The sequence below is a fragment of the Nanorana parkeri genome, unplaced genomic scaffold (assembly GCF_000935625.1).
Source record: "Nanorana parkeri isolate BGI_ZX_2015 unplaced genomic scaffold, ASM93562v1 scaffold305, whole genome shotgun sequence".
Taxonomy (NCBI): domain Eukaryota; kingdom Metazoa; phylum Chordata; class Amphibia; order Anura; family Dicroglossidae; genus Nanorana; species Nanorana parkeri.
In genome coordinates, this window is record NW_017306573.1 from 656,037 (window position 1) to 677,787 (window position 21,751).

At 42.2% G+C, this 21,751-nt stretch overlaps 1 protein-coding gene and 1 long non-coding RNA gene across 2 annotated transcripts in view; both read right to left on the reverse strand.

Annotated features, from left to right (window-relative positions):
- The window catches only part of LOC108788113, a 24,193-nt gene extending 15,649 nt beyond the window's left edge, over window positions 1–8,544 (reverse strand). The window contains exons 1-2 of the long non-coding RNA XR_001941307.1: window positions 8,418–8,544; window positions 5,448–5,530 (exon numbers count right to left, since the gene is read on the reverse strand). This is a non-coding gene — a long non-coding RNA (uncharacterized LOC108788113). The remainder of the gene's footprint in view (window positions 1–5,447; window positions 5,531–8,417) is intronic.
- LOC108788099 (zinc finger protein 62 homolog) overlaps window positions 1–21,751 on the reverse strand; it is a 949,422-nt gene that overhangs the window by 258,777 nt on the left and 668,894 nt on the right. The gene's annotated exons all lie outside the window — the stretch shown is intronic.

Here is a 21,751-nt window from a genome sequence, read left to right on the forward strand (position 1 = left end):
ATAAATTCTAGAAAAGGTTTTACAAAATCTCAAAGTTGACCTTTGTTACGATAAGCTGAACACAATCAGGTATGTCTACAAATACCAAAAAAAAAGGCGATAGATTTCTTTTGCGGAACAACGCAGATATTCGGTGCCAAATAAGTTTCTATTCCGTTTCAAGAAGTTGCGTTTACACGATTTTGTGATGTAAATAAAGCATGTCTTGACACAAAAGCGAAACGCGTTTTGCCTTCTTTGTACAACACTACGATGCCCGTGTTGGAAAGGCCGTTGTGTTCACCGTCGGCTTTTGGAGGAAGTTTGAACAAAAACTGTACAGCACTAAAAAAAAAAAACTCTCGGCAGGAGTAGCATAAACATAAATATATTATTGTGCAAAATACAGTGAAAATTATTACAAAACGACGAAATTCATGTGTGCGGGACTGAGGAAATTGAATCAAACCCCAAATAATCAATCAGAAGACAGTCCGTATTCTAAACAGCGAACTCATACAAGTGAAAAATAGAGAGTTCGTCGCACATTCCATAAAGTGAAAAAACATCAACTTCGTGCATCTGACTTTAGTGTTAAATAACCCTCAGCGTCCTCCTTACTCAAGCTCCCCTCAGTCGCACACGCTCATCTCAGATAGTCCAGTTGTCATAAAGTAGGGATGCACCGATACCGGTATTTTGGTACCGAGTACGAGCAGCGATAAAAAAAATTCGGTACTCGCCGATATCAATTACCGAGTAACGGAAGTCCCATTCAGGAAGCCAGGTGGCGTGTAATGACTCGCCACCTGACTTCCTAATTAGCCGGGCAGCGTGTAAAGACTCACCACCCGGCTTCCGGATTAACAAGAAATTCCCCTCTTACCTTTGTATGTCCAGCCTGTCACCTCCTGTCATGTCTCACAAGTGACGAGAGAGCATGGAGCCGCTTCCCGGCCAATCAGGAAGCCGGGCATCGTGTAATGACTCGCTGCCCGGCTTCCTGACACAGGAAGTACTCATGCTAGGCATCGGAGCATTTGGGCGAGTACGAGTACTCGCCCAAATACTCGGTATCGGTGCATCCCTATCATAAAGGATAGATCAAATTCCTCATTGTGCAGCAGGGACGTCCCGAGGCCTGGTGTCACCCGGAGCTGAGACCGGGTGACACCCCACAGTGACGTCAGTGCGCAGCCATCTAATTGACGCTTACCGGCAGCCATCTTAGTGTTAGAAGCCGGCAGAGAGAGGAGGGGACGTTCAGTATATACAGTTGTATTTCCAATAGTATGGACCCAGTGTGGGTCTGAAACTGTTTCTGGGATGGAGCACTTGGGAGAAACTTTGTCTGTTGGTGCTATAGAAGCCTGGATGAGCTTGGACCTTGCAGGAAGTCTGGTGTCTCACCTAGGGAATTCTGAGGTAAGTCTACTAACCAGCTAAGGTTCTACAATACCCCCTGTTACTGTAATCAGTTTAAAGGCCCTCTGCACTGTAAAGGTGGGAAGTGGTCATGATTCTGGAGTTCTGTACTGTCCTAGATGTCTGTAGCCCTCTTTCCCGTATTTGTTGCTGATGGAATAAAACCTTTAATATCCTTAAAGTGACCGACACCCAACTTACATTCACATCCTACAAAGTGGCTGAGGACTCATCACTGAGGTGAAATGTCAGCCCACCCATGAAATCCCCCACATGTTCCAAGAGGTCAGGTGGGTCCGGCAATGGTATTATGAACACACAGATTTGGCTAAAAAAGAGCAGGAAGCTTTATTACCAATGGCAGAAACAGTATGAAGACAACTGAACCCAGAGGATAGATAAATGGTATAGGGGTGATTGATTGCTTTCTTCCATGTTGCGGCCTGCAGGTAGGCAAGGGTTCTGAAAATCCTCAATGACTGACCACGAGACAGTCCACCAAACAACAAGAAGAGAACTGAAGTCTAGCTGAGGTTGGTAAGGTGAGGTGATCTTTTTAGCATGATTCGGAGTCAAGAGCCAGACAAGGCCAGGATCTATAGAGAAAGAAAAACCTTTGCTAACGCCCCCCCAGCCCAGATGGGCTGATCCCTTCTGGGTGTTTTTGATAAAATCAGCTGCTGGTAACATGGCCACTCAAGTACAGACAAGAGATTTAAATGTCATCAGCTTATTAGTGACTTGGGCATTTTGGGGAAAATGAGAGTAACACAGTGTTCAGTACCATCCCCCATTCTCTCCACACTGTTTTGGTTCATCACACCTCATTATCATCACATGGGGAGTTCTATCATGTGTTGCTGATATACAACTAACGCTGCTAAAGTGGAAGGATAACTTACCTGGATCCACTCAACCCACTGCAAAAAGGCACCAGATAGCCCAGCAGTAAGCACTGACCCAGAAAGACAGAGTACCGTCCTTGGGGTCAGCAAAGTCATAGCTGACTTCTCTGTGTCTTCATCTAGTTCTGCTGCAGGCTAAAAGGACTTTCTATGGGCTCAATGGAACAATTTCACATTAAATATTAGGAGTTTGCAGAGTGAATAATGGGGGACGTGTAACAAAAAAAAGGGAAAGTGAACGAATAACAAGGAGAATGAATAATATGATGAAATGTTATAAAATAACACAAAGGGAAAAGATGTCAAGAGCTAACCATCGTGATTGAACATCATGGATGTAAGTGTCAGTGCACTAACCGGATATCTCGTCCTGAGTAATGGTTCGGACATGTAAGGTTACTTTTAGCTATTTGTTCCAAATTACGGTACATCCTGGAAAACTTTGTGTCTGTTCTGAGGGACCGTAAAAAGACATGAAGCTGAGTGTTCCCACCTAAGAGTGAGTGGTCCCATCTAAAGGAGAGTGATATCAGCTAAGAGTGAGTGGTCCCATTTAAGAGTGAGTGGTGTCATCTAAGAGTGAGTGGTCCCATCTAAGAGTGAGTGGTCCCATTTAAGAGTGAGTGGTGTCATCTAATAGAGAGTGATCCCATCTAAGAGTGAATGTTGTCATCTAAGAGTGAGTGGCCCCATCTAAGAGTGAGTGGTGTCATCTACGAGTGAGTGGCCCCATCTAAGAGTGAGTGGTGTCATCTAAGAGAGAGTGGTCCCATGTAAGAGTGAGTGGTCCCATCTAAGAGTGAGTGGTCCCATCTAAGAGTGAGTGATCCCATCTACGAGTGAGTGGTGTCATCTAAGAGTGAGTGGTGTCATCTAAAAGTGAGTGGTCCCATCTAAGAGGGAGTGGTGTCATCTAAGAGAGCCAGAATTGGTCGTCCCCAATTAAAGAAGATTCATCAGTAAGAAGAAAACACATCACGTTGTCCGGGTAATACATTTTAAGTGCAGGTGCAAAACCAGCTCACCAATAACCCGTGGGCTCAAATTATGATGAAATATCGCGATATTGGAGATCAACACACACAGACACCAAATGTATGCTGTAGCTCGTCTGATTTATTATATTATTGCATCATCATTTATAGTGATAACATCTAAGATATGGAATTGGTATCAGATTCATTCATTGGTCAACTGCAGATGTCCGTTCTGACTTCATAGAGACTTTTCAGATATTTCATATCATAGGTTTTGTTGGTTGGAAAAGCCATGAATATCAATACTGATCGTGTCCCTCCAAATATCTCAGATGTCCAAAATTACAGAAGAATCACATGGCAAAAATCAGAAATAGGCCAAAAGGTAATATAGATAGATAGATAGATAGATAGATAGATAGATAGATAGATAGATAGCATTTTTCCAAAAGATTCTGCACATCAGATGACTTCCAATTCAAAATCAACATATCTTCAAAAGTTTACACAATGCACCTATTGCATATGGTATGAATCTTTTCTCTATGCTTTCCTCATTCCCGGCTGCATTTTCCTCCTCTGTGGGATCATTGCTGGTCTCTTCATGGGCGAGCTCCTAGGAGAAGACACAGTTGTGGTCAAACAAAGCAACATTGATCATTGTACACAAGCAGAGTTTCACTGGGGACAGAAAATGTCTCATTTTAGGTCACCTTGAGGAACATCATCATCATGTAGAAGGAATATGGCACAGAGGGAGGCCACAGACTGGAATCCTTTATTGAATAGCCAGCAGGAAGATTCTGATGTGTTCTGCACTATGGCACAGAACTTTCTCATCAACAAGTGGACCCAACTATAAGGAAGCATGAAGAGGGAACATATTCCTATCAAGAGTTCCCATCATTATCCTAGGTTAGATGCAGATAAGCGGATATTAGACTCATGTCCTCCTGGACGTGTGGAGGGCGGATTCAGAACTGGGACTATCTGCCTCAGGACTTCATATAGGGTCTGATCCCAACTGAGGTATGATCTTTCCACACCTTGGATCTTAATTGTTTCCATTGACGTGATATCTTCATCTGATCTGGACAAATTGGACAACTATGTCCCCTGGCCTCTATTGGAGACCATGTCACCAGACCATTCAAGTCAACAAAAGTCTTTTTATTTAGTAATTGAATGTATTTTATTGATGTTATTTACCTGGAAAACCGTCCCTGTGTGTGGGCACCAAAAACATGTGCTGGGTGCCGCCATCTTGGATGAGGTATCAGTAGCCCCAATATACACAGAGCTATCACTCACATAACATTGCACAGTATTCTATAGCTCCTCCAGCAGCTACAGAAAGGATTATGTAGAAGGATGAGGGGAGGGGTGGAGTAGCTGGGCCAGCACAGATATTAATAGGACACTCCCAGAAGAGGACATGACATACAAGGAGGTATGGGGCTGTACTAAGGATTTGACTCTTCCTGGGGTAGTCAGATTTTTCAGCAGATTTAAGGGAACATTACAAGTCAATAACAAATAATTTATAGAAAAAACACAGCAGGTCAGCATCTAAAATACTCAATATTGTCTGAGCTTTTACCGAGATATTGTACTTTGGTGACAGAGTCTCCTCAAAATGTGAAATTTTGACTTTTGGTTTGGTTGGAACTGTAAAGGGTTAGATATTGTGTCAGGTTTTTATTGTTGAAGAGATTCTCCCCTCACTTCCTGTCCTGTAATATGAACATGGTTTTATGATCATGGACATCTATGAGATGATGTGTAACCTGTGTAAACCTGAACTCCAACCACATATAAAGGACATATATTAAAGCAGCTCTGTAATGATCAATACATTATTAAATCAGTTGTGCTGCAGTGCAAGCAGCATGCTGATAGGAAGAGAGACAGAGAGATGAGCAAATCAGTCTTCTGCTTCTCCTTTCACTGTCCAGTCAGAGACTGGCAGAGGGACACGGAAGTTTTTCTAAACTACAGCAGAGAAAAATTAAGTTTTCAGCAACGGTGGGTAGGGCTGTGCTGTAGGGCAGAGCTGTTTGAATCTGGGCTGGATGGGCAGAGATACAAATTCTTTGGTAGGTAAAATACTCCCATATATGTGTTTCGTTATTTGTCCGGAGTTCAGCTCACACATACTTACTCAGGCCTGCAGAGAGACAAGGAGACCATCCCCAGAAAGAAAACCAGGAACAGGGACTTCTTCAAGGTGAACATCTTTGGTCTCTGTCGATGATTTGTATTCATGGAAAGAAAAAGAAGACAGATTGAAACCTGTGACTCAGTGAGGTGAATGAGATCTAATGAAGAATGAGATGGAGGATTCACCACTATAGAAAAGTCACATGAGGGGCCCTATGTACACATCAAATAATTGTTCCAATACAATAAAAGGTCCAACGTTTGTTTGCTCTGAACCATCACAAAAGATCACGTACACTCGGCACCCATCATGGATTGGCTAGAAAAATTCCAGACCTCAGTGGATCCGGTCACACATGGATACAACTCTGATTATAAGGGGTCTCAGTCTATCTTGTTCCTCTACCCCACCACCACCGGTCCTTAGGTGACACTGGAGTTTGTGTTATTGACAAGGGATCACAGGAATCACCCGGGTCAACCTGGGACATCACCAATACCTCCCTTATCACCCGGGATAAACCTGGGACATCACCAAAACTTCCCTTATCACACGGGTCAACCTGGGACATCACCAATACCCCCCTTATCAAACGGGTCAACCTGGGACATCACCAATACCCCCCTATCACACGGGTCAACCTGAGACATACCAATACCCCCCCTTATCACACGGGTCCACCTGGAACATCACCAATACCCCCCTTACAATACCCGACTTTATCACACCGGGTCAACCTGGGACATCACCAATTCCCCCCTTATCCCCCGGGTCAACCTGGGACATCAACAATACCCCCTCTTATCACCCGGGTCAACCTGCTTGATCACCAATAACCCCCCTTATCACCCAGGTCAAACTGGAACATCACCAATACCCCCCATATCACCAGTGTCAACCGCTTATCACCCAGGTCAAACTGGAACATCACCAATACCCCCCATATCACAAGTGTCAACCGCTTGTCACCCGGGTCAACCTAGGACATCACTAATACCCCCTTATATCACCCGGGTCAACCTGGGACATCACCAATACCCCCTTCATCACCCGGGTCAACCTGGGACATCACCAACACCCCCCTTATCACCCGGGTCAACCTGGAACATCAATAATACCCCTCTTATAACCCGGGTCAACCTGCTTGATCACCAATACCCCCTTATCACCCGGGTGACACCTGAGTTTGTGTTATTGACAAGGGTTCACAGGAACCGAAGTTCCATTCTGCATTGTCTTTGGTTATCGGAGATTTCTATCCTAAGTGGGAAATCCTCTCACCTTACTTGGGCTACCCGTTCTGTTCAACATTGCTAAAGGGTGTTACACTGGACTGAATTAAGAGTTTCTATAGGATTTATATTGTGTGAAAGAGAAGAGAGCCCTGATAATGGTCTCCAGGATTTTTATGGTTTCAGGTTTTGTAGCAAAAGAATGAGACTATTATCTTAAAATAATTGATTTCTGTAAGAAATATAACATATGAATACTATCTGTCTACTATACTATTTCCTAATAAGGGCATGAATATATGAAATGACAGTATGTGTTGTGCATTAGCATATGTAGTATTATTTGAGTTATTGATAGTGGAATTCATTGAAAGTGTTTTAGGTTTTACTATGAGCTGAAGGGGAATATCCCATCCCCCTCCTCTACTGGTCAACTGGTAACAAACAGATTCAAAACGTTCTATATGTGTTATATAGATCTGCTCTGTACTAGCATTGTACTCTAACTTCTGGACACACATCTGGACACGCAAAACTGACTCATGCCAATAACTTTATTTTCTACTATACCCCTTTTATCATCATTATTTATATTTTGTTTAGTTGACTTATCCTGTAATCATTTGGTGTCATATTTTAGATTTGCATGCACCTACAGAAGTAAATGTTATCAATGTGTGCTATTCACCCTTAATTCTACCTTATCAAACTGTAGGGAGTGCTAGAAAAAGTGTCTAACAATGAGCAGGCAGATAGACTTTTTTTTCTTTCTTAACAAGTAATTAACTATGTAATACATACAATAGCTGCCTTCATACTTGATTAGTCAAACTTGGTACCTTCTGTTTTCAATTGTGTAAATCAATTTCAATTTTTAAATTAATTTTGGAACATAAACCATTTATGTGAGGAAATTGATATTAGTAACCTTGTCATCATTTAGGTTCAGCATAAAACAATGAAAAAAACAAGAGAGAGAGCGCTACTACCTAGAGAAAACTTGTATTGAATGTAGGGATGCACAGATACTTTTCGAGTACCAGTGCAGATACTTGGCATTTTCATGAGAACTACCAGGGTTGCAGCGGTTGCAGCCGCAACCTGGCTCTGGCACTCCACCACTGTCCTGAAATCATTAGTCTGTATTGTTTTAGAAAAACTGTCACATGACAATAAACAAAAATGTATCAGTACTCGTACTTGTAAGTACTCGGCAAGTACCAGTACTTGTACTCGCAAAAACTGGTATCTGTACATCACTTTATTTATATTTATAAAAACAAAATCGTACATTAAAACAGAGATTTACAAATCCCAGGAGCTCCGTATGATCCTTACAAATGACAGCTGCCTCCTAATTTCTGAATTTTTCTCTAGTGTAGTCTTGGAGCTCAAAAGTATCGGTACATGTACTCACACTTGTACCGAGTACTGTACTTGGTATCTGTGCAACCCTAATTGAATGGCATCTATTCATAAGAGAAAGAACAAATGTGTGTAACTTACGGTTGGAAGTCTGCAAATGTGTCAAGGATGGTGAAGCAGTGACCGGTAGAGTATCGACAAGACGTCTGAGTGGGTGGATGCTGTGCACAGACGGGCTCGCTGTATCGTGACATAAAACAATGAAGTAATTTAAGCTTCTCATGAAAGATGTCCACCCAGGTTGCTTTCCTTTGCCCATAAAGAATGATAATAGCAATAATAATAATATAACGATGTTCCAGCATTTACTTACTGTGTAGTTCAGTTAGTGCCGAGGTTATGGACAGCTGGAGGTCTTCAAGTGAAGGTGTACTCTACAAGGCACGGAGTTGGTTTATATAATAAAGGAGAGTGAGTCAGGTAATCCGAGGTTATATTTAATGTTTGATGTGCAAGTCACATCTTTCTCAATTACGTTTAACTGATATCATATGTATTCATTAAAATATTTACCTGCTATGCCTCGAGGTGGGACAAATATAATCACCCCATAAGCAATGTGATTAACTCCTGATCTCCTAACTAGACAACTAACTGAAATAGATTTAAGAGGAATTCCAGCCAAAACTTTTGTTTTGTTTTGTAGAACATGGAGTCCGTTTGGGCAGTTGTTTACTCCTGCCTAGGTGTTCGGTCAGTTTCCCCTAAAAGGAAATTCTATGGGAAGAACTATGAAGGGTTCTCTTGCCAATTTTTTTTTTAATGTGCAGGCTCCCATTGTGTTTTCTGAGTGTGGAGGAAAGGGAGCTAGGTCTCCAACCCATTTATCTGCACATATGGACTCTCACCCAGGAAACAGTTCACTCTGCTCATCTCAGGAGGCTTCATTCAATGTCTTCTGGTAGTCCACTTTTTGTGACTACTCTCTTGAGTACCAGACCTGAGAGTTATACTCTCCACTCTTAGACTGACCACTTTTGTGAATTTTGTAAATTTTGTCCTAACCTCCATCCCTTAACAAGCATTTGCTGCACTTCCCACTAGACAAACATCACTGCATGCTCAGATACCATTACTGAAGACCTCTCAAACGAGAAATAAGAGTCTTCTAAAGTTTCCCACATTATCTGACATCGCAGGTTGTGCATGGTCCCTCACCACTTTCCACACTGAAGTGGAAACTCCAGGATGCGTCTAATTGTGTCATGTCAGACTGAGATGGGTGATATTCCTCCTCCACCAACCAGTACCCTTTGTCTTGAAATGGGGCATGGTTTCCTCCAACCAAAAATCAGAACCTCTTTTGCTATAATATAGCAATTGCTTGAAAGATCCTTTTGGACCAGATGATTTTATAAAGATCACTACTTATTATCCTCTAATATATACTGCTCACGTTTTTTTTTAGGAATTATTGAAATCTTATGTCTTATTAATTTGATGAGTGGATTTTTTCATTTTTTACACGAACACTGGATGATTTTGTCACTTTCTATATGGACATTTCTGAGAATTTTTTATTATTATGGACTATTAGTTTTTGGTTTTTTTTACACTACTTGGCTACATTGTTTTTTATGTTCTAGTGTGATTTTGTTCTATTTTTAATATTTATTATTAGCACAATTCATTTAGGTTTATTTATTTGCATTTTTAGATTGGATTAATAGCGCGGTGTATCATTATTCACCTATAATATAGCAGAAGAAATGGGACCAGACTTTGTAAGGATCCTTTCCAAAAGTTGAATTTGTGTACAGTCATTTGTGATAAAAATGAGAAATACTGTTTAAGTAAAAAAAGCAAAATACAACACAGAATGGTGAAATAAACACACAGATTCGGCTAGAAAGAGCAGGAAGCGTTACAACCAATTGGTAGGCAGGGGTTCTGAAAATCCTGAAGGACTTACTATGACACAGTCCACCAAGCAAAGGGCTGGCATGGAAGAGAAGGTGAGTCCAACTTTCTGGTAAAATACAGAGTCAATAAACAGACAAGGTCAGGATCTATGGAAGACGTAATAAGTACACAGAAATTCAGGAACTTGGGTGCACAGAACTTTAGGTGAACAGCAGAATTTTATATTAAATTCCTGAAGTCTGGTAGTTGATTATACTGAATATGCTGGTAGACCATCCAGTGCAGAAACAATGCCCATGCTTTGTGCTATTAGCGGATACTGATATAGTCACAGTGTCAATAGTTCTAGTTGAGACTGGTGGTATCACGTGAGGCTCTGCCTCAAGCTCTAAGTCCAGCATTCTACAAACCTTGAAACTGGAAGGCTTAAACATTTGGAAAATGACAACCATGAATGATGCATAAAGAATGCTCAAACTGCAGAATCTGCATGTGTGACTTGTATGGGAGCAATTTCTCCCACACCAACATCCTGATCCATACAACTTGCAGCTCCAGGTGTCTGCTCACATCCTAAAATCATTGACCTTACATGCCATGGGAGCACAAATGGTGAGCACAATTCTCCTAGACAGGCTCTGCCTTGATTCCTGTTAGTCAGTGAAGCCACCATTACACCTGATGCTTCTAGATATGCTCAAGGAGCCAGAGTAGGCGTGCTGGAACTCAGCCAAGGAAGCTGTACTCATGGTTTACATTCTACATGGCCCCCAGATTTTGGAGATCCTGATGAGCAGAGAAGACAAGACAGATGGAAAGAACAATGTGGGGCCTTCTAATAAGTTGACCATTGGGACGGGCGTCACTGAAACTCCCCTTCTGAAAATTGTATTTGCTTGGCTTGCTTCAGTTCAGGGACAGCCAATCAATCATAATTTTCAGGAGGAGGTCAGTAATAGCAGTCCCTTGTATTTCTCTCTTCTTTAAAGTTCCCCATTGTTTATTATTCTCACCTATTATTTGTATCTGGAGTCATGCCCTCACGCACCGTTTTCAGCTGAAGCATATGAAGTTGATTGTAACTATTTATTTCATTCAATATTTGATCATTGGAGCAGTGTGTGTTGATTCTTGAATAAAAACCATGTTGATTAAATTCAGTTCCCACCAATACACCATTTTTACCCTGATCACACGTGGACTAATGAGTCCAGATGAATAAACAGGAGGGGAAAGGGTCTTTCAGTAAGAATATTATAAATGTTTTAGGGAGGAAGGGCCAAGGTGTTGTTCTGGATTGCAGAACATTTATATACTGTACAAGTGCAATTTCTGATCCAGTAGCATGCTCTTTCTCGTAAAAATCTTGACAATGCCACGTTTGTTGGTAACGTTTGAGTATTGCCTTCATGGGTTATCCATAGTTTAGGTGTCCCATTACAGTATAATCTTCATTGGTTATCAAAAGTTCAGATGTCCCTTGAGAGTATAGTCTTCATTGGTTACTCACAGTTCAGATGTCCATTTCTTACAGAATCCAGATACTGCGGAACAAAGATGAAGCTGCATGTACTTGGAACTCAACTTGAAGACCAAATCACAGGGTCCATTACACACATTACACTGTTACATTTTCAGACCATGTGACCTATGTCTTCCTAAAATTCAAGTGGTATCCCACCATAGCAGCCACCAACATGTTCTTCTCTAATGGCATCTACTTACAGACAAAATTGTTGTTCATCTGGATCTAAAATCTGAGATTGTACAAACACAATATTTTACTTACTGAATGACAGTAATAAACCATCACATCAACTGTCATGGAGTTCGATGGACTGACTGTCTCACAAGGGGCAACAGTAGACTAATAGACAGGACAGGTGCTAGAGCTGTGTAGGTGATCAGACCGAGTAATTGGCAGACCGTGGCAGAGTCAGCAGAATGATATTCGGATCAGGCACGACAAACTGATCCTAAACCGGTCCAGGTTGCAGACAGATCACGGACTGACAGAGGGGATTTAAGGATCTCCTTAAAATTATTTCCCACAATAGACTCTCGCTTATAGGCAGATACAGTGCACATTAGACTCACATCATCCAGTCTTATCTAGAACTATAGACACTGTGATTACATTAAGATCTGCTTAGATTTCATTAGCCTTAGCACAGGCCTTGTTTTTGCATTGATTGATCTGCCAGGATATATTGTATACACAATTCACGGGCCGAATAAAGCGAACATAAAATTCTACTGTTCTGCTGACTCCTGAGGTTTCCGTGTCCCCAAATTCCTAAATTTCTGTGTTCCTGTTTCTTCTTCCATAGATCCTGACCTTGTCTGGTCCTATTCTCTGTACCTTGCCAAGAAGATTGCCGCCTCCCCTTATCAACCTCAGCTAGACTTCAGTTCTCTTGTTGTTCTTTGCTTGGTGGACTGCCTCATGGTCAGTCACCAAGCATGTTCAAAACCCTTGCCTGCCTGCAGGCTGCCACATGGATGACAAAATCAATCAACCAACCGTTACATCTAGGTCCATGTGGGTACATTCTTCTTCAGATGGTTTCTCTGTGATTGGTAATAATGCTTCCTCCTCTTCCTATCTGAATCTGTGTTCATAATTCCAATCTGTAGGGTCATTCACTTTCTATCATTATAATTCCATTTCTAACACAAATGTCTGGACACAAATTCACTATTCTGTAAAGGATAACTGAACGTTTGGCCCCATTTCAGCCACCAGATTATAGCAACAGAGGTTCTGTTTTCTTATTGAAGGAAACTATTCCTAACTGAAAAGAAAGGACGCTGACTAGCAGAGGAGGAGGTCATTCTGCAGAGGAGGTCTGAGGAGTATCACCCATCTCTGTGTGACATGAGAGAATAAGACCCTCCATAGAGTTCCCTGATTAGAGGAGAAATGGTTGAGGGACTGAGCACATTCTGGTATTTCAGGTAACCTGGGAAGCTTTAGAAGACTCTTGCTTCTTGTTCCTGAACATGTAGTGAAATCTGTGCAGGGGGAAGTACAGTAATTGCTCGTTAATGGATAAAGTTGGGTCAGAATTAAAAGTGTGTGACAACCATACAAACTGGCCAGTCTGAGAGAGGACGGCTCATAGGTCTGTCTACCAGGAGAGAAGTAGAGGACTACCAGAACATGATGAAAAAGGCCTCCTAAGATGAGCAGTGTGATCTCTTATTATGTCTGCAGAGGGATGAGGTAATGTCCCAGCTCCCCAACATTCAGAGAACCCAACAAAAGCTCTATTAAAAAACACTTTGCCAATAGAACCTCTCATATGTATTCCCTGAGGATTTCCTTTTATAGGTGAAACTGACCGAACACCTAGACAGGAGTAAACAACTGCCCAAACGGACTCCATGTTCTATAAAACAAAACAAAAGTTTTGGCTCGAATTCCACTTAAATCTATTTTAGATTAAAACCGTCCAGTTAGGCGATCAGGAGGTAATCACACTGCTTATGGGGTGCTGATATTTGTCCCACCTGGAGGCATAGCAGGTAAATATTTTAATGAATACATATGATATCAGTTGCGTGTTATTGAGAAAGATGTGACTTGTACATCAAACATTAAATATAACCTCGGATTACCTGACTCACTCTCCTTTATTATATAAACCAACTCCGTGCCTTGTAGAGTAAACCTTCACTTGAAGACCTCCAGCTATCCATAACCTTGGCACTAACTGAACTACACGGTAAGTATATGCTGCAACATTGTTATATTATTATTATTGCTATTATCATTCTTTAGGAGTAAAGGAAAGAAAACCTTGGTGTTCATCTCTTATGAGAAGCTTCAATTACTCCACTGTGTCCAGTTGAACCTAAATCTACACATGTGGAATCTTGAAGGCTCTCTGGGTTGTGTTGTGTTGGCAGGATAAAGTTTAGGCAGCTCTGATTCAAATGGTTTTTCAATAGAAAAAAAGTCATGATCTTGATGAAGCCTGAAAGAACTAAATGTTCTGATGCATTGAATGTATTCTCTGTTGTGTGAAGAATTCAATAAGAATGTCTTCTTTAACCTAAAATAGCACAATGCTTCTTGTTGTCCTGATTAAGTGAGATCTAGATCTCTGAAGATCCCTCACAGCATGTAGTGAGGGGCCGTACTACGAGGCTCTTGGTGAGCTGATCAGTGGTCCTTTGTTAGACGTTATCTCTAGAATTTATTAAACTTTGTAGAAGTACTGTTAAGGATGAAAAACACTCAAATATAACATTTCCTTTGGTACCTGCGTAAAAAAAAAATCATAAATATGTTAAATAGCAAATGATTACAGAATGAGCAAAATAAAACAAAATATAAAGAATTACAAAATAAAAGGTATAGTAGTAGAGAAGAAAGTTATTGGCATGAGTCAGTTTTGCGTGTCCAGATGTGTGTCCAGAAGTTAGAGTACAATGCTAGTACAGAGCAGATCTATATAGCACATTGAGGCAGTATTGAATCCATTTGTTAACAGTTGACCAGTAGAGGAGGGGGATGGGATGTTCCCTTTCAGCTCATAGTAAAATCTAAAACACTTTCAATGAATTCCACTATCAATAATAACCTAAATAACACAACATATTGTAATCCAGTGATACAACACATACTGTCCTTTCATATATTCATGCCCTTATTAGGGAATAGTATAGTAGACAGATAGTAGTCATATGTTATATTCCTTACAGTAATCAGTTATTATAAGGTAATGGTCTCATTCTCCTGCTCTCCAAACCTTGAATAAATTAAATCCTGGAGACCATTATCTGGGGGTCTCTTCTCATTCATACAATATAAACCCTATAGAAACTGTTAGTTCCGTCCAGTGTAACATCCTTTAGCAATGCTTGAACAGAACGGGTAGCCCAAGTAAGGTGAGAGGTTTTCACACTTAGGATAGAAAGTTCTGATAAACAAAGACAATGGAGATAGGAACTTTGGTTCCTGTGACCCCTTGTCAATAACACAAACCGGGTGATAAGGGGGGTATTGGTGATCAAGCAGGCTGACCCAAGTGACAAGGGGGGGAGTATTGGTGATCTCCCAGGTTTACCCGGGTGATGGGGGGGGAGGGGTATTGGTGATGTCCCAGGTTGACCCGGGTGCTAGGGAGGGGGTATTGCCGATGTGCCTGGTTGAGCTGGGTGATAAGGGGGTGTATTGGTGATGTCCTAGGTTGACCCGGGTGATTCCTGTGAACCCTCATCAATAACACAATCTCCAGTGCCACCTAAGGACCGGTGGTGGTGGGATAGAGGAACAAGATAGACTGAGACCCCTTATAATCAGAGTTGCATCCATGTGTGACCGGATCCAGTGAGGTCTGGAATGTGTCCAGCCAATCCATGACGGGTGCCAAGTGTACATGATCGTTTGTGATGGTTTACAGCAAACAAACGTCGGCCCTTTTATTGTATTGGAACAATCATTTGATGTGTACATAGGGCCCCTCATGTGACTTTTCTATAGAGGTGAATCCTCCATCTCATTCTTCATTAGATCTCATTCACCTCACTGAGTCACAGTTTTCATTTTGTCTTCTTTTTCTTTCCATGAATACAAATCATCGACAGAGACCAAAGATGTTCACCTTGAAGAAGTCCCTGTTCCTGGTTTTCTTTCTGGGGATGGTCTCCTTATCTCTCTGCGAGCAAGAGTAAGTATGTGTGAGCTGAACTCCGGGCAAATAACTAAACACATATATGGGAGTATTTTACCTACCAAAGAATTTGTATCTCTGCCCATCCAGCCCAGATTCAAACAGCTCTGCCCTACAGCACAGCCCTACCTGACAGGGCAAGAGACCTGATTTTTCTGTGTTGCAGTTCAGTAACACTTACAGGTCTTTTTCCTCCCCTAACTGCACAGTGAAAGAAGAAGCAGAAGACTGATGAGGTCATCTCTCTGTTCCCCTGCTCTCTCCATCTATAAGCATGCAGCTTGCACCTCAGTACAACTGATTTAATTCTGTATTAATGATTACAGAGCTGCAATAATGTACGTCGTTTAGATGCAGCTGGAGTTCAGGTTTATGGTGGACTCCAGTGAAATGAAAACATTTTACGCAGGTTACACTTCATCTCATCGATGGCTATAATTTCAAAAATACTTTTATATAACTAGAGCAGGAAGTGAGGGGTAAGTGTGTGTGTGTGTGTCCCGCGGACAACAATAAAAACCTGACAGAATTGTTAACCCTTCCCTGCCACCAACCAAACCAAAAGTCAAAATTTCATCTCGATATCCCCTTTTGAGGAGATCCTGTCTCCGAAATATTCTAAGTAAAAACACAGAAATATAAAGTATTTCAGATGCTTACTTATTTTCCTTGACACTGATGTCCATCTTGGCAAGATCAGGTGAAGATATCATGTCAAGGAAAACAAGAAAACAATTGAGATCTCAGATTTGGAACGGGGGGACTCTGATGTGAAAGGTGGCTTGTGACATGAAGGCAGGAGGGGTTTCTAATATGTAAGGACGTGGCTCTGATGTAAAAGGGGGCTCCTAGTGTGAACGGGGGGGCTCTGATGTGAAGGGTGGCTTGTGACGTGAAGGCAGGAGGGGTTTCTAATATGTAAGGACGTGGCTCTGATGTAAAAGGGGGCAGGGCCGGCCTTAGGGGTGTGCGAGCAGTGCGGCCGCACAGGGCGCCATGGCAACAAGGGCGCCGTGCGGCCGACACAGTTCGTCCTCGGGGAGACGTGGGGACTCCTCTGATGTGAAAGGAGAGGGCTCTTGATGTGAAGGCAGCTCCTAATCTAACGGGATGCTCGCAATGTAAATGGGGACTCTGTTGTAAAGGCAGGATTCTGATGTTAAAAGGGGGGCTCTGATGTGAAGGAGGACCCCATTTTTTTATGTGTATTTGCATGGGATCTTCTTTGAAAATCCATACCAGACCCCTCTCTGGGAAAAAGGGTCTGGTATGGATGTTGGAGGAGCCACATTCCACTTTTGATATATTTTACTTATACATTTTTTACATTTTAGACTAGGGTGCCTCAAAATTGTAGATACTTATAAAGGGTGCAGTTACCTAGGATAAGGTGATGGGAGATCTTTATCAGATTATTTTGACACCCCCTCTTCATGCTTCCTTATAATCAAGTCCACTTGTTGATGGGAAAGTTCTGTGCCATAGCGCAGAACACATCAGAATCTTCCTGCTGGCTATTCAATAAAGGATTCCAGGTGGCCTCCCTCTGTGCCATATTCCTTCTACACGCTGATGTGGTCATAGAATAGTTGTTCAACATAACCTAAAATTACACATTTTTTGGTTCCAATGAAACCCTGCTTGTGTACAATGATCAATGTTTCTTTGTTTGACCAGAACTGTGTCTTCTCCTAGGAGCAACGCCGAGAAAGAAACCACCAAGGTTGTTACAGGGGAGGAAAATACAGCCGGAAATGTAGAAAACGGAGAGGAAGCTAAAGTGGCAAAGGAAATCCTTGACTACTACAAAAATCTCGAAGATTGTTTCTCTGTTGGCAAATGTTGAATTGGAAGTCATCTGATGTGCAGAATCATCTGGTTAAATGCATAACATATGTCTAATAAAAAGAAAAACTTAGTGTATGCAGTAGTTCCTTGAACCTACTTCAATGTAGGGGCAACCAATTCTTACTCTTAGATGGGACCACTCAATCTTAGATGGGACCACTCACTTTTAGATGGGGCCACTCACTCTTAGATGGGGCCACTCACTCTTAGATGACGCCACTCACCCTTAGATGGGACCACTCACTCTTAGTGTAACGTTCCTCCCGGCCGTGCCGAGTCACGTGTGCGTTCCAGCGTGGACCGCAGCCTATTTAAACTGAACCCAAACGATTCACGGTGTTCACTATTGGGTTTCTCATGCCCCAACACCCTGGAACCTCGTTCTCCAAACAGAGTGCTCGCCAGGATCAAACTGAGGACTACCCTGAGACTGGAAGAAGTGACTCCCGTCATCTCTGATCCACACCAAAAGCGCAAGTACCTTAGCCTATAGGGGTCTCACATGCATTGGACTACCTCCTAGACGTTTACAGCGTTACTAATTGTATGCATGTAAGACTGAACTGCCTACCACCTACCGTATGTGAGCATATATGCATATGTGTATCTATGGACTACCTATATCCATAAGTACTGGGAGTTGTGGGAACTGATACCTGTTCGCCAACCACTGAATTAGTCCAGCAGGTCTTAAGCCACATCACCTGAAGAAACACCTTGTGATTCCATCCGGGCTCAGGGTCTGAGACCTCCGTCTCCATACCAATCCCTAATTTTCTCTATTACGGCTCATGATGCAAGAACCCCAAACTCTCCACCTATGATTGAGAGTGACGCCTGGGGTTCGTGACTGAGCGCCGTATAGAGTCCTTTCCCGGGTTACCTAGCTCCCGCAGTTGTGATCCTACTCACCTCCTACTAACCACCAGCGGGCTGTGACACTTAGATGACGCCACTCACCCTTAGGTGACGCCATTCAGCCTCATGTCTTTATACAAACAGATACAAGTAACCTTACATGGCCAAACCAAGACGAGATACTTGGTTAGCACACTCAAACTTACATCTGTGTTGTTCAATCACGATGGTGAGCTCATGACTTCTATCAGCTAAAACATTGATCCTCGTCACTGAGAGAAAGTCATTTTAACCTGCAGCAGAACTAGATGAAAACACAGAGAAGTCAGCTACGACTTAGGTTGCACTGGCCCAAGGATGGTACTCTGTCTTTTTTTCTGGGTCGGTGCTTACTGCCTGGTTATCTGGCACCATATTTCAGTGAGTTGAGTAGATCCAGGTAGGTTGTCCTTCCACATTACCAGCAATAGTTGTTATCAGCAACACCTGGAAGGGATCATCCTGTAATGATAATGAGGTCTGACAAGCCCAAACAGTGTGGAGAGAATTTGGGGATGGTACTGAACACCATGTCATGTTCATTTTTCCCAAAATGCCTGAGTCAGTGCCTTGTCTTCACTGCTCATCAGGATCTCCAAAATCCGGGGGCCATGTAGAATGTAAACCATGACCACAGCTTCCTTGGCTGAGTTCCAGCACGCCTACTCTGGCTCCTTGAGCCTATTTGGAAGCCATCAGGTGTAATGGTGGCTTCACTGACAAACAGGAATCAAGGCAGAGCCTGTCTAGGATAATTGTGGTCATCATCTGCTCCCATTGGATGTAAGGTCAATGTTTTTACGATGAGACACCTGGAGCTGCATGTTGTATGGATCAGGATGTTAGTGTGGGAGATATTGCTCATGGGTTAATTTATCCCATACAAGCCACACATGCAGATACTGCAGTTTCAGCAATCTTCATATATCACACATTGTTGTCATTTTCCAATTGTTTAAGCCTTCGGGATCAAGGTTTGTAGAATGCTGGACTTAGAGCTTGAGGCAGAGCCTCACGTGATACCACCAGTCTCCACTAGAACTATTGACACTGTGATTATATCAGTATTCGCTAATAGCACACAGCATGGGCATTGTTTCTGCATTGGATGGTCTACCAGCATATAATCAACTACCAGACTTCAGTAAGCTAACATCAAATTCTGCTGTTCACCTAAAGTTCTGTGTACCCAAGTTCCTGAATTTCTGTGTACTTATTACATCTTCCATAGATCCTGACCTTGTCGGGTTATTGACTCTGTATTTTACCAGGAAGTTGGGCTCACCTTCTCTTCCATATTAGCCCTTTGCTTGGTGGACTTTGTCATGGTCAGTCACTGAGGATGTTCAGAACCCTTGCCTGCCTACAGGCTTTTCGTAGGAAACCCTGCAGGCCTCAACATGGATGAAGAAAGCAACCACCATCTAGGACCCTGTGGGTGCATTTCTCTTCATATTGTTTCTACCATTGGTTATAACGCTTCCTGCTCTTTCTAGCCGAATCTGTGTGTTTATTTCACCATTCTGTGTTGTATTTTGCTTTTTTTACTTAAACAGTATTTCTCATTTTTATCACAAATGACTGTACACAAATTCACCATTTTGTAAAGGATCCTTACAAAGTTTGGTCCCATTTCGCCTGCTATACAGGTGAAACTCGAATAATTAGAATATCGTGCAAAAATTCATTTATTTCACTAATGCAACTTAAAAGGTGAAACTAATATATGAGAGAGACTCATTACATGCAAAGCAAGATAGTTCAAGCCGTGATTTGTCATCATTGTGATGATTATGGCTTACAGCTCATGAAAACCACAAGAACCCCAAATCCACAATCTCAGAAAATGAGAATATTGTGAAAAGGTGCAATATTCTAGGCTCAAAGTGTCCCACTCTAATCAGCTAATTAAGCCATAAGACCTGCAAAGGGTTCCTGAGCCTTTAAATGGTCTCTCGGTCTGGTTCAGTAGGAATCACAATCCTGGGAAAGACTGCTGACCTGACAGTTGTGCAGAAAACCATCATTGACACCCTCCATAAGGAGGGAAAGCCTGAAAAGGTAATTGCAAAAGAAGTTGGATGTTCCCAAAGTGCTGTATCAAAGCACATTAATAGAAAGTTATGTGGAAGGGAAAAGTGTGGAAGAAAAAGGTGCGCAAGCAGCAGGGATGAGCGCAGCAAAATGTATACATACTTACATTTTGGGACAAAATGTAAGTATGTGACATACAAAGGTGGCGAGTCTGAGAGTGGAGAGTATAACTCTCAGGTCTGGTACTCAAGAGATAAGTCACAAAAAGTGGACTACCAGAAGAAATTGAATGAAGCCTCCTGAGATGAGCAGAGTGAACTGTTTCCTTTGTGAGAACTGGTCCATATGTGCAGATAAATGGGGTGCATAACTAGCTCCCTTTCCTCCACACTCAGAAAACCCAATGGGAGCCGGCACATTTTAAAAATACTTTGGCAGGAGAACCCCTCATAGTTCTTCCCATAGAATTTGCTTTTAGGGGAAACTGACCGAACACCTAGACCGGAGTAGACAACTGCCCAAACGGACTCCATGTTCTACAAAACAAAATAAACGTTTTCATATACAATACAAACCCTATAGAAACTAGGGATGCACCGAGATATCGACCGCCGAAACATATCGGCTGAAAATTGAATTTTTGGCTAAATGCCTAAAGTGCCATTTTTCTGCCGATACAGCAGCGCGTCCCTGCTTTCTTTCCTTCCCCACTGGACGCTGCTCTGTGTCCCAGCGGGGAGGAGAGAAAGCGTGACAGCCGGCCAAGCGCTGTCAGAGGAGAGCGTTGTGAGCAGCCGGCGTCTCTTCCCACACCGCTCAGCCTCCTGTCACAGTCCGGCAGAGCGTTGTGTGGGCGGAGACAGCCCGCGCTGTCACAGGAGGCTGAGCTCTCCTCCCCGCACCGCTCGCTCAGCTTCCTGTGACAACGTGGTAGAGAGGAGAGCCAATGCAAACACTCAGTGATCACTGAGTGTTTGTAGATAATTGAGAACATGGTTACTATATCCTCAATTATGAATGAATGGGAAGTGATCTACATCACATCTACATCACTTCCTGTTCATTCATGATTGTAGTTATAGTAATCACACTCTGTCCTCATGTTATCAATGATCAGGAACACTCAGTATAGAGGATTCCTGTTCAATGATAACAGGGGATACAGAAAAAGAGATTGAGGACTCTGTGTTCTCAATCTCTTTTTCTTTTTTAAAAGGGAAATATCAGGGGTCTGTGTAGACCCCCAATATTTCCCCGAAGCCCCTAAAATTAAGTATAAAATACAAATATTTAATAAAAAATGTATTAATAAATAAAAATTAAA